This window comes from Heterodontus francisci, chromosome 13, assembly GCF_036365525.1.
Source record: "Heterodontus francisci isolate sHetFra1 chromosome 13, sHetFra1.hap1, whole genome shotgun sequence".
NCBI lineage: Eukaryota > Metazoa > Chordata > Chondrichthyes > Heterodontiformes > Heterodontidae > Heterodontus > Heterodontus francisci.
The window spans coordinates 30,854,909-30,868,868 of NC_090383.1; positions in this window are offsets into that span (position 1 = coordinate 30,854,909).

Sequence of the window (13,960 nt, forward strand, 5' to 3'; positions counted from 1 at the left end):
GCTTCAGGTTGTGAGATGGGTGGACTGGTGGAACCTAAGTGAACCTCGCAATAATCATGGCAAACTGGATAGCAATGTACCTAGCTGATGGTGCATTGCCCTTGTCACCTTCTACCTCCTCATCATCTTTCTCCTCCGAAGGGGCTCTGCGCTCTGTGCCTTGGAGGTCTAAACCTCACTGCTGTGCAATATTGTGCAGAGTGCAACACACCATAATCATTCTTGATATCCTGGCTGGTGTGTATTGAAGGCACCTCCAGATTTGTCCGGGCACCTGAAGCGCTTCTTCAGCATGTCGATGGCTTGTTCAATGACACATTTGATGGTGATATGCCATTCATTGTACTGGGCCTCATTCCTTAGGTTTCTGAGAGGTGTCATCAACTACATTTTAAGTGGGTGTCGGTGTCTCCGAGCGATCAGCCGGTAACTCTGCTTCCAGGTGCGAAGACACAGAGTGGACTGCCACAGAAAGAAAGCATCATGGCATCTGCCCGGGAATCTTGCACACACCTGTTTAAACATCTTTTTGTGGTTGCACAACTGAACATTGATGAAGTGGAAGCCCTTGTAGTTGACAAACACTGCTGAGTAATCTGGTGGTGCCTTCATTGTCATTTTTATGCAATCGATGACGCCCTGCACCTGTGGGAAGCCAGCTAGAGCCGGCAATCTGAGCAACCATTCGTTATGATTGACATAATCGCAGGCAAAGTTAGCAAAATTACTGGCCCCAGCGAACAAACCACCAATCACCTGTTTTATATATTTCTGTGCTGGCGACTGGAAGATGCTACAAATGTCTCCAGCAGGGCCCTGGAAGGATCCTGAGGCAAAAAGGTTGAGGGCAGTTGTGACTTTGCCAGTCAAGGCTGCAAATGTCTGCCACCAGCAGATGCGACACCCTGAGCCTCCTGACACACTGCTATTGAGATGTGTTGAGGAAGCTTACCCTCTATCTGTACATTTTGTGCACTGGGTATGACCTCCTGCAAGTTGAACCTCTCTGCTGCTCCCATCTCTCTGTGGAGCTGCAGGTCTGTGGTAGATTAGACCTCCAAAGTGCAGATCAGACTGTCAAAGTGTAAATAATCCCAAAAGGACTCAGCAAAAGTACTGTGAGCAAACTCTTTACCACAAGCAGATAAGAAAGCAGCTGTGAGTACTGAGCATTTATTGGCATTTTCCCCTGAGGTTGTTTCAGCCCCCTCAATTGCCGTGCATACTCACCTTGCTTTTGTTGGCAAATTCCAAGAAGCCCAGGAAACCCATGAAGCCAAAGATAAAAAGTAAAAAATCTGTATCACTATCACTCTAACTGAGCGATTAACATATGTAAATAGGCAAACCGCCTCAGGGCACGCAGCCTAATGCACTGGAGTGAAACCCAGACATCCGTGATTGGAGCTGCCTTCCCAATGCATTGTCAATTTTGTGGATAGTAACCCCTCCCAAGCCCATGTGCTCTTGCATGTTAGAATCCAGCCCTTTGTTCATACTAGGAGTAAATATTCATTCTCAATCATTTGCTAGGTGCAGCACTATTGCAGGAAGCAGTTCACCAATATAAATGAGAAATAAAAACAAGAAATGCTGGAAATACTCAGCAGGTCTGGCAGCATCTGTGCAGAGAGAAGCTGAGTTAATGTTTCAGGTCAGAGATCCTTCTCCAGACCTTCTTCTCTGACCTGAAACGTCAACTCTGCTTCTCTCTGCACAAATGCTGCCAGACCGGCTGAGTATTTCCAGCATTTCTTGTTTTTATTTCAGATTTCCAGCATCTGCAGTATTTTGCTTTTAATATAAATAAGAAATTTGATTCCTGAGCAATAATCAACCATTAACTCAAGGGCAAACATTAGATGATGGAACTGTAGCTTTATATGATACTGGTGATACTGGTGCTTAATGAACGCATTGTAACATGAATATGGTGACCTTCACTATCACTGATAACAAATTAATTAAAAAAAACCTTTGTGCAAGTTGCTGCCAGTTAATTTTACTCGTCAGTTTTTTGAAGGGAATCACATTTCAGTTTATCTGAACCACAGTGAAAAATTCGTTTACTGGTTCCATACTATCTTTAGTACATCTTATAATCCTGGAATCTAATTAGACCTTCTAAAAGAAAGAAATATTTGCATTTCTGTCGAAGATGAATCTTTGAATGGGTCTTATAGGAAGAGAACTCACCTTCACTGTGACAGCAGGGTGGGGGGGGGGGGGGGAGGGAAATCATCTGGGATTACAAACATAGGAACCAGAATAGAGTCATAGAGTTATACAGCATAGAAACAGGCCCTTCGGCCCATCGTGTCCGTGCCAGCCATCAAGCACCTATCTATACTAATCCCATTTTCCAGCACTTGGTCCGTAGCCTTGTATGCTATAGCGTTTCAAGTGCTCATCTAAATACTACTTAAATGTTGCGAGGGTTCCTGCCTCTACCATCCCTTCAGGCAGTGTGTTCTAGATTCCAACCAGCCTTTGGGTGAAAACATTTTTCTTCAAATCCCCTCTAAACCTCCTGCAACTTACCTAAATCTATGCCCTCTGGTTATTGACACCTCCGCTAAGGGAAAAAGTTTTTTCCTATCTATTCTATCTATGCCTCATAATTTTGTATACCCCCTCAGCCTTCTCTGCTCTAAGGAAAACAACCCAAGCCTATCCAGTCTCTCTTCATAGCTGAAATGCTGCAGCCCAGGCTGGTGAATCTCCTGGTGAATCTCCTCTGCACCCTTTCTAGTGCAATCACATCCTTCCTATAGTGTGGCGACCAGAACTGTACACAGTACTCCAGCTGTGGTCTAACTAGCGTTTTATACAGCTCCATCATAACCTCCCTGCTCTTATATTCTATGCCTCGATTAATAAAGGCAAGTATCCCGTATGCCTTCCTAACCACCTTATCTACCTGTGCTGCTGCCTTCAGTGATCTATGGACAAGTACACCAGGTCCCTCTGACCTTCTGTACTTCCTAGGGTTCTACCACGCATTGCATCACCTCACACTTCTCAGGATTAAATTCCATTTGCCACTGCTCTGCCCATCTTACCATACCATCTATATCGTCCTGTAATCTAAGGCTTTCCTCCTCATTATTTACAACACCCCCAATTTACGTGTCAATTGTGAACTTACTGATCATACCTCCTACATTAATGTCTAAATCATTAATGTACAGTACAAACAGCAAGGGTCCCAGCACCGATCCCTGCGGAATACCACTGGTCACAGGCATCCATTCGCAAAAACAACCCTCGACCATCACCCTCTGCTGCCTGCCACTAATCCAATTTTGTATCCAATTTGCCAAATTGCCCTGGATGCCATGGACTCTTACCTTCTTAACCAATCTCCCGTGAGGGACCTTATCAAAAGCCTTACTGAAGTCCATGTAGACGACATCTACTGCTTTACCCTCTTCTACACATCTAGTGACCTCTTTGAAAAATTCAATCAAGTTTGTTAGACATGATCTCCCCTTGACAAAGCCATGCTGACTATCCTTGATTAATCCCTGCCTCTCCAAGGGGAGATTTATCCTGTCCCCCAGAATTTTTTCCAATAGTTTCCCTACCACTGATGTTAGACTCACTGGCCTGTAATGACCTGGTTTATCCCTGCTACCATTCTTGAATAACGACCATTCATCCTCGTGAGCATTGCTGATCCATATCTTAATTTCATTAAGTTCCGAAGAAGGGTCACTGACCCGAAACGTTAACTCTGCTTCTCTTTCCACAGATGCTGCCAGACCTGCTGAGTGATTCCAGCATTTCTTGTTTTTGTTTCAGATTTCCAGCATCCGCAGTATTTTGCTTTTATCTTAATTTCATTTACCTGCCTTGGTTCCATATACTGAAGTTTCATCCTATCTCTCTCTCTCTGCAGCATTTTTTTTGCTTCATGCGTCTGTAAAGTTAAGGAGGATGAAAAATTACGTAGACATGGAACTTACAAATCCAACTGGTTATCTCAACAACAACTTGTATTAAATGTAGCACTTTCAATGTAATAAAAATGTCCCAAGGCCCTTTACAGAAGCATGAGCAGACAAAAATTGGCACTGAATCCAGAGAAGAAGATACTAGGATCATAGACTAAGACCTTGGTCAAAAAGGTCGGATTTAAGGAGTGACTTAAAGGAGGACAGAGATGCGGAGGAAGTTAATGAAGAGAATTTCAGAGTTTAGGGCTTGGATCGGTGAAGGCACAGATACTAATGGTAGGGCATAGAGGATGCACAAGAGGTCACAATTGGAGGAACTCAGTGTTATAGAATCATATAGCACCAAACACAACCATTCATCCTGTCATGCCTTTGGGGCTGTTGTGAAAGAACTGTCCAATTAGTCTCACTCTCCTGCTTTTTCCCCATAGCCCTGTATTTTTTTCTTTTTGCGTATATAGCCAGTTCCCTTTTGAGAGTTATTACTGAATCTGCTTCCACTACCCTTTCAGGCAGTGCATTCTAGATCATAACAACTCATTGCATAAATAAAATTCTCCTTATCTCACACCTGGTTCTTTTGCCAAATATCTTAAATCTGTGTCCTCTAGTTATTGACCCTCATGCCAGTGAAAACAGTTTCTCCCTATTTACTCTATCAAAAATCCCACAGTTATTGAGATGGTGGCAATTACAAGGATAGGGACTAGCAAGGCCATGATGGGATTTGAACATGAGGATGAGAATTTTGAAACTGCGTTGTTGGTGAACCGGGATTTAAAGTAGGTCAGCGAGCATAGGGTTGATAGTTGAACAGGACTCGGTGTGTGCTATGATACAGGTAGTAGATAAACTCAAGTTTATGAAGGGTAAGTATGTCGCTGGACTGTAACTCTTGTTCCACCTAGTTTCCAGTGGTTGGAGCGAGTTAAAATCCCCTATTATATTGCCTTTAGTTATGTAAACATTTTGCATGTTTTATTGAGCCAGGACAATCAGGTGGCCTATTTAAATTATGCTAATGTATCACTTAGGCTGCATTCAGGAATTCAGTGTGTGATCTGCCTTCACAGTAGAAGACACAAAAAGCATCACAAGAGTAGTAGAAAATCAAGAGGCAAAAGGGAGGGAAGAACTAAATACAATCACTATCACTAGAGAAAAAGTACTAGGGGCGGCACAGTGGCGCAGTGGTTAGCACCGCATCCTCACAGCTCCAGCAACCCGGGTTCAATTCTGGGTACTGCCTGTGTGGAGTTTGCGAGTTCTCCCTGTGTCTGCGTGGGTTTCCTCCGGGTGCTCCGGTTTCCTCCCACAGCCAAAAGACTTGCAGGTTGATAGGTAAATTGACCATTATAAATTGCCACTGGTATAGGTAGGTGGTAGGGAAATATAGTGACAGGTGAGGATGTGGTAGGAATATGGGATTAGTGTAGGATTAGTATAAATGGGGGGCTAATGGTCGGCACAGACTCGGTGGGCCGAAGGGCCTGTTTCAGTGCTATATCTCTAAAATCTAAAAAAAACTAATGGGACTAAAGGCTTACACGTCCCCTGGCCTGCATCCTAGGGTCTTAAAAGAAGTGGCTGCAGAGATATTGGATGTATTGGTTGTAATCTAAAATTCCCTAGATTCTGGAAAGGTACCAGCGGATTGGAAAACTGCAAATGCAACACATCCACTCAAGAAAGGAGGGAGACAGAAAGCAGGAAACTATAGGTCAGTTAGCCTAATATCTGTCATTGGGAAAATGCAAGTATCCATTATTAAGGAAGTAGTAGCAGGACATTTAGAAAATCATATTGCAATCAGGGAGAATCAAAATGGTTTTATACAAGGAAATAGTGTTTGACAAATTTATTAGAGTTGTTTGAGGCTATTACAGGCCGGGTGGATAACAGGAAACTAGTAAATGTGTGTATTTGGATTTCCAAAAGGCATTCAATAAGGTCATAGAGTCATTTATGGAACAGAAGGAGGCCATTCACTCATCGAGTCCATGCTGGCTCTCCATGTAACTATGCTGTCAGTCCCATTCTCCAGCACAATCCCCATAGCCCTGAAAGTCTATTTCTCTCAAGTGGCCATCCAACCTCCTCTTGAAGTTAATGATTTTCTCCGCTTCCATCACCCTTGTGGGCAGCAAGTTCCAGGTCATTACCACCTGCTATGTAAAAAAGTGCTTCCTCATATTCACCCTGCATCTTTTGCCCAAAGCTTTAAATCAGTGTCCCCCAGTTCTTGTACCATTTTTAATGGGAACAGTTTTTCCTTGTCTAACTTATCTAAGCCTGTCATAATCGTGTATACTTCTGTTAAATCTCCTCTCAATCTCCTTTGTTCTAAGAAGAACAAACCCAGCTTTTCCAGTCCAACCTTGATTCTAAAATCTTCCATCCGTAGAATCATTCTGGTAAATCTCCTCTGCATCCTCTCAAGGACCCTCAAATTCTTGTGGAAGTGTGATGACCAGAAATGAACGCAATACTCCGGTTGGGGCATAGCCAGCACTTTATAAAGGTTCAGCATAACTTCCCTGCTTTTGTACTCAATGTCTCTATTTATGAAACCCAAGATCCCATATGCTTTACTAACCATTCTCTCAATATGTCCTGTCATCTTCAAAGGTCAATGCACATGCACCCTAGTTCCCTCTGTTCCTGCACAGTCCTTAGAACTGTTCCATTAAGCATTCATTGCATCTCCATATTCCTTCTGCCAAAATGCATCATCTCACACATGTCAGTATTACATTCCATCTGCCATCTCTCTGCCCACTCTGCCAGCCTATCTATGTCCTGTTGCAGGCAGTTCATATCATTCTCACTGTTTGCCATACCTCCAAGTTTGGTGTCGTTAGCAAATTTTGAGCCTCTACTCTTTATTCCAAGATCCAAGTTATTTATATATAAATAGACTTTTGGTAGTACAGAACTTGAGTATTGCTGAAAATAGAGACATGTTGTCGAAGCTTTTCGTCTTGCACGTCAGGAATACCAATGTAAGGGAAAACTACAACTTTATACTCTATGAAAAGAGAGTGCTGATTGGTTGGCAAGTGAACTCTGATTGGTAGAGGCATTGCCATGGAGAATGCACCAGTTTATGGTAACTGACAGTTAACTGCCAAGCTTGGTTTGAAATTTTAACCAGGCAGTTTGACTCTGATTGGTCAAGGCATTGCCCTGGTACTGGGGTAATGTATTAGCATGGACAGAGGATTGGATAACTAACAGGAAACAGAGAGTCAGGATAAATGGGGCATTTTCAGGTTGACAATCATTAACTAGTAGAGTCTGTTATCTGACACAACCTCCTCAGGAATACTGTGTGTTGCAAAGATCTCCTGTAATGCTCAAATGACAGATTGTGTAGTTGTTGTGTTCAACCTTTTTACTTCAATCCATCTTGCAAAATAATTGATCACTAACATTTAGGATTTTCTATTGTACTTAAATAGATCCATCCCTGGACAGTCCCATGGTCTCATTGGAAACTGTCGATATAAGAGGTTCCCTCTGTTCTGGTCTGTGTACGGCGCATACCTGGCAATTCGAGATCATGTGTTCTGTGTTTCTGGATATTCCTGGCCACCAAATGGATGACTGAGCTCTGCATTTCATGATACCCATGTGGCCCTGATGTATTTTTTCCAAGATATCTGACCAGAGTGAGACCGGAATGACCAGTCTGCCATTATTCACCAGCAAATCATCCACGATAGTGAAGTGTTTCCTGAATTAGAAGAAGATTTTCAATATTTTACCACTAGGACATTGTTATAGCCAACCATGTGTACAATATTGACATATACCAATGCATTCCTCATCCCGCCTTTGAGCGTGACGTATTTATTGGAGCTTTTGTGAACTTGCCGGCCATTGCGATGCAGTACTATGAACACGATTCCATCTCTTGCATGAAGTTAACATCCCGTTGTGTAGGATAATGCATCAGCGGAAGTTTGCATCTTTCCCTGTACATATACCATCTCATACGTATATCTCATCAAACCCAACCGGAATCTCTGAGTTCTCTGAGGCATTTGATTGATTTCCTTTTCATCCAGTAAGGAAACTAAGGGTTTGTTGTCTGTCTCAATGACAACTTTCAAGCCAATAATATAATTGGAGAACTTCTCGCAAGCACATGTGGCTGCGAATGCTTCTTTCTCAATGACAGCATATCCTGTGTTAGTCTCGGACAATGCTCCAGAAGCACAATAGGCTGGTCTTTGACTTTTATCTGGCTGTTCTTGGAAAAGGACTGCCCCTAACCCTGTAGATGTGGCGTCTTCTGCAATTGTGGTTGGAAATGAAGGGTTATAATGTGCTACGACATCTGGTGATATGAGCATTTCATTGATCCTTCAAAATGCCTGCTCTTGATGTGCATTCCAATACCCTACTTGACTTCTCTTCAAGAGTTGTCTTAATGGATTGGAAACTTGCACTAAATTGGGTAAAATTTTTGCCATCTGATTCACCATTCCAAGGAATCGTTGGAGATGCTGGACAGAAGTAGGAATTGGGAATTTCCTAATAGCTGTCATCTTTTGCAGGTCTACCATTATGCCCTCAATAATAATAATGTGTCATAGGATGTCGTCCATATGGCACATTACTCCTTTAAGACCCCGTAGAATGTTCAACATAGTTCTTTGGTAAATTTCAGGTGCAGATGTTATACAAAGTGGTAAACGATTAAAACAAAACCTTCTGAATGGTGTGATAAATGTTGTGAGTAATCTTGACTTCTCATCCAAAGGAACCTGCCAAAAGCCACTTTTTGCAATGAGTTTAGTAAACATAATGCTTTTGGATAACTGTGCCAAGCTTTCGTCTTTTGAAGACATCAGATGAATTTCCCTTTGCCACAGCCTTGTTAAGCTGCATTAAGTCCACACAGATACGAAGATTACAGTTTGGTTTTGGAACCAGCACCATGGCCAAACACCAGTCTGTTGGCTTCGTGACCGGAGAAATGACTCCCATCCTGGTCATCGCTTTCAGCTGATGTTCAACTTGGTTCATCAACTGGTGTGGTATCTACCTAGGCATAAAGATACATACCAGCCTGGCATCTTTTCTTAACATTATGCTATATTCGGTCTTCAGTCTTCCTAGACCAGAAAATAGTTTTTGAAAGGCAGCCTGAAAGTGACTGTTGGACTCTGGCTGTTTGATTTCATCCACTTTTTTCATTAGATGTAGGTCTAATCATGCTTTTCTGCTTAACAGAGAAAATCCTTGTTTTTTCAGAACATACAGGGTTTCCATTATCTGCCTTCCCCTCTACTGGTGTGTTGCTTGTAGGTCTCCCTTAAATTTCAGTTCAATCCCTCCTGGACCATGTAACTCAGTGTCTGCTGGTTGTACAAAATGTGTCGACAACCACGGCTCTTGATCTGTCAAAACTGTGACACTTTCACCTGTGTCCAATTTGAAATTAGTAATATGTCCATTCACATAAATGTCTGCTGTCCAGAATTCCTGATGAGGGTCATTAATCTCCCCGAAAAAGTCACTTGGTTTATCTTCCAATGGAAGTTGTTCCACTTTATTCACAGCTCTACGTGTGAAGACTTTTTGCTTGGCATATTTGTAAGAGGTCTTGCTCTGGCACATCTTTCCGAAATAGCCTGTCTTTTTGCAATTAAGGTATTCTGCCTTGTTAGCTGGACACTGTTCGCACCTGTGGGTCTTTTTGGTGCCACAGCGTTGGCAGGGTTTCACGGCATCTTGCACCTTCCCACCTCAGTGTATCTTCTTATCTGGAGATTGCTTTTCTATCCTGAGCTTCAGGAACTGTACAGTCATCGGATTTTTCCTGACCCAAGGCTTCTCTTAAGCCTGCAGGATAGCTCTATTTTGTCTTCGGACCTCTGTTTCTCGCACCATCTGAATCACTTTCTCAAGGGTGAGGTCATCTTTTGACTGTAAGAGAGCTGATAAAGACTTGTCAGCTATTCCCATTACTATTTGGTCCCTTATCAACTCAGACTTCAGTTCTCCATACTCACATCCCTCAGCCAATCTGTACAATTTGTTAATGAAAGCGTCCACTGATTCTCCAAGCTTCTGGATCCTTTTATTAAACTTTGTTCTTTCCAGGATCTGACCATTTCTTAAAGTACTTATCAAAGGCTTGTAAAACTTGTCTGAAGCCTCATTGATGCCTTGCCTTACGATCATGTCATCAACAATTGTACCTATGGAATATAATAAGAGTGTTTACTTGCTCAGCCTCAGATTTGGTGTGTAGCTGAGAAGCTATTCTAAATCTTAGAAATCTTTTTCTCCACATCGACCAATTCTGTATCTGATTGAGTCCTTCTGAATTCTGAAAACTTTCAGGCATCCTTTACAAAACTCTTTAGGGTGTTCCCTTACTTATTAGAAATTTTCATTGCTTTAATGGAGGTGTTACTGTTCTTGTCAGAGGTTTACTGCTCTTTTTGGGAGTTCCCATGCTTTTTGGAGGTTTCTCATGCTTTCATCACAGTCTACTCAAGTAATTGCCACCAACTCCGGACTCATCTTTCATGAGGGTTTAGCTTTTCTCCCCATTTTGCCAGCCCAGTGTGCCTTAGACAATGTTCCTACCCTTTTCTAAAGGTTTCTCACCCGATCCCCAACCGTTAATCGGTTCTGTGACTCATAGCCTGCGATCGCTGGACCTGGATTCTTCTTGCAGCCTACCACACTTCTGTGGTGCAGCCTGAATGCCTCACCAACTGTCCATATCTTTCTTCAGCAATGGAGCAGCTCTGGAGCTCTTCACAGTCTCCCCACAGGATCTGCAGTCTTCTTGGCACTACTGTACCAGGTTAGGTCTCTCAATGTTCTCTGGATGTGTTCACCGTTGCCACCATATTGTATATTGTTGCTAGCATTTAAGACGCTAGGTCGAGCTTTGTTTACAGAGTTCTCAGAGTCTTTGTATGTCTAAATAAATAACTTGTTTATTGTATTTACATAACTATATACACTCTCCTTAAGCATGTTTAGCTAGCACCTCTAATGATGCTTCTTGCTTCTCCCAAGCCTATTACCCATGTGACTGTTTGAGAAAGTAACAGGAAAAATGAGACAGCCTGAAATCCTAGCAAAGTGGAAGAAGCTATCACCTCACAGTACTCTCCATCACAAAAGGCCCTTTACCCAGTTACATCAAAGTTTCCGCTAAAGTTACAATGAGAGGTCATGAAGAATTTTACTCATTTGTCCTCACATCAGAAAAAAACACGCACATATACCATCTGTGAGCTTCCTATTGCCATAACCCCTTCTCTCTTTCTATGTTCTCTTTTATTCCCCGAGGCCACACTGTTTCCTCATCGATTTCTCCCTTTCGTTCTTCAGCAATAACTTGTGTTACCTGGTATCTGGAGGCTGCTCAATACTGCTGTTTTCTGCTTTAAATGAGTGTCTCATGGGCAGACTTTCATAGTACTTTCAATGACACTTTTTCTGTACAAAAATGGTTTTCAGATATCCCACCCATCCTTCACCTGCCTTTGCTGATACTTCCTACCTGGCTGCTAGAAGTATTGTTGTAATAACTTAAAATATTTCAGAAAGAATTTCCGCAAAAGGGTGGATCGCATTTACGCCATTTCTCCGGGATTTCTGCCAAACATCTGATGGGAGATTGGAAGAACCCCAGGATAATCAAGCAGTTAAATTAAAATCAAATTTAAATGTTTAATGAAGATCAAATCTAACACAAGTCTCACAAGTCGATACCGAACATTGGGAACTGCGGTGTATTGTATTTTTTGCAGTCACAACCAAAAAGCCACGTGCTGTGGATCCCAGAATTTCCGGCATGCACACTCATCAGGCAAAGCTCCTTATTGGAGGCATGGAGGGAATGGTGATTTTCGTCAGTTCCACCAGGTGGAAATGGGGTCCCAGCGCCTCACAAACTACAGACCAAAACCAACCACCCCATTCCCACTCCAGCCAACGCAATCTTGAGATGGCATCACTGCTGCAAGGCCGGAGCATCATCTGCTTTAGGCAGTAGACCCTTTAAATATATGAATAGGGCTCCTGTCACATACAAGTCCAACTGCCAATTTTTGATTAAGCTGGGCTGAGCATGCTTGGTGGTAGGGCTGAAGAGGAGCAGGAATGCTAAGTTTAAAGTTATTTGAGTGGATCCAGGAGGAGACAAACAAATGAAGTTTTATGTGTCATTCAAGCCCCAGTCTGTTATTGCCTAATATTTCCTGTGGCCTGTAAATTGCGTGGTAACTGAAAAAACAATTAGATAATTTCTTAAAACATGTCATTTTGAAAACTGTTCTGAAAAACTAAAATGAAAATCCCAAAAAATTTTTGCCGAAATCATACTTGGTTAAAATTTGAGAACTTGACATAGGCTGGAATTTTCTGGACCTTTTGGAGACAGGCTGGGAGGCAGGAAGGCTGAAGAAATGGAGCAGGAAGGCATTGGGGGTGCCCAACATCTTCCCGCTGCCACGCTTCTTTGCCAGCAGTGGGTAAGTCGGCAGATTGGCGGCCCTGGGACGTTAATTGAGCCACTGAGGTGGCCAATTAAGTGCCACTTCCTACATTGAGAGGGGTGTACGCCGCCACATGGGGAGTCCACCTAGTGCAACATAACGGCCTCCCAGTGGCCCACAGAGGGAACTCCCCAGCAGCAATGGTGTTGCCTGCCCTCAACGAGAGCCCCCCCACCCCTATCGACAGGGCCGGCCTGCCAGCCCCCAGTTACCCCAACCTAACTTATCTGTCTTCAAGAGCACCTGGCCATTGAGGCGCCCTCTCTCTGCAGCTGCAGCCTCAGCAATGGCCAGCGCTAGCGGTGGCACTGTTGAGGTTACTAAGCTCCTGGCCCTCTGATTGGGCTGGCAGCTCTTGGGAGCAGGCCGCCATCTTTAATAGGACGACAGCCCTGGCAGCAACCACTTAATATCACCCTTCTGCCATGTCTCCATCAAGACCATAATATAAATGCGATTGTCCACAATAAACTCATTGATGGCAAGGGCTTTATTAGCAAGTGAACATACATTTTGGAGGGAAATGTGGAAGGGTGCAGTGACAGCCAGTTTACAGGGTCAGAGCTTGAAGTGATGAGAGGGAAAGGAAGGAGTTTGCCGAGATTAACCCCTGGTATGTGCTAGGTCGGGAAAGGTGGGAGAGAACAGAATGGGGCAATTAGTATTGCTGCTAATTAGGAGGTAGTGACAGGTGTCTGGTGGGATTTCTGATGATGCCAAGAGTGGCAAAGAAGGAGGCTGTAGAATTATTTAAGGGGGAATCAAGCCGAGGACAGTGGCATAGAGAGATACAGCACTGAAACAGGCCCTTCAACCCACCGAGTCTGTGCCGACCAACAACCACCCATTTATACTAATCTTACATTAATCCCATATTCCCTACCACATCCCCACCATTCTCCTACCACCTACCTACACTAGGGGCAATTTACAATGGGCAATTTACAATGGCCAATTTACCTATCAACCTGCAAGTCTTTGGCTGTGGGAGGAAACTGGAGCACCCAGTGGAAACCCACGCAGTCACAGGGAGAACTTGCAAACTCCGTACAGGCAGTACCCAGAACCAAACCCAGGTCGCTGGAGCTGTGAGGCTGTGGTGCTAACCACTGTGCCACTGTGCCGCCGACACTGAGAACAGGAAATATGATGAGTACTGAAGAATTGCAGTTTGTGAGGTCAATTTCAGTTTCTGCACCAGCAGAGGTGAGTAATTGATAGCGACGTTGAAATCAAAGAGACAGAAGAAAATATGCAGTAGAAAATCCGCTCCCAACACTAAGAGGTGAGACCCAAGCCTTCCTTTAAAGTGAACCACGGGGTTGTAGAAAAGAACTGCAATTTTGGAGAGATGGCTGAAGAGCACCAGTATGGTACGATGTGACTGCTGCCATGTTCGAGCCCCAAAAATATTCCAAAATATTACTAGGGCTCCTTAATGCCACACTTGGTCAAATGCTGCCTTGA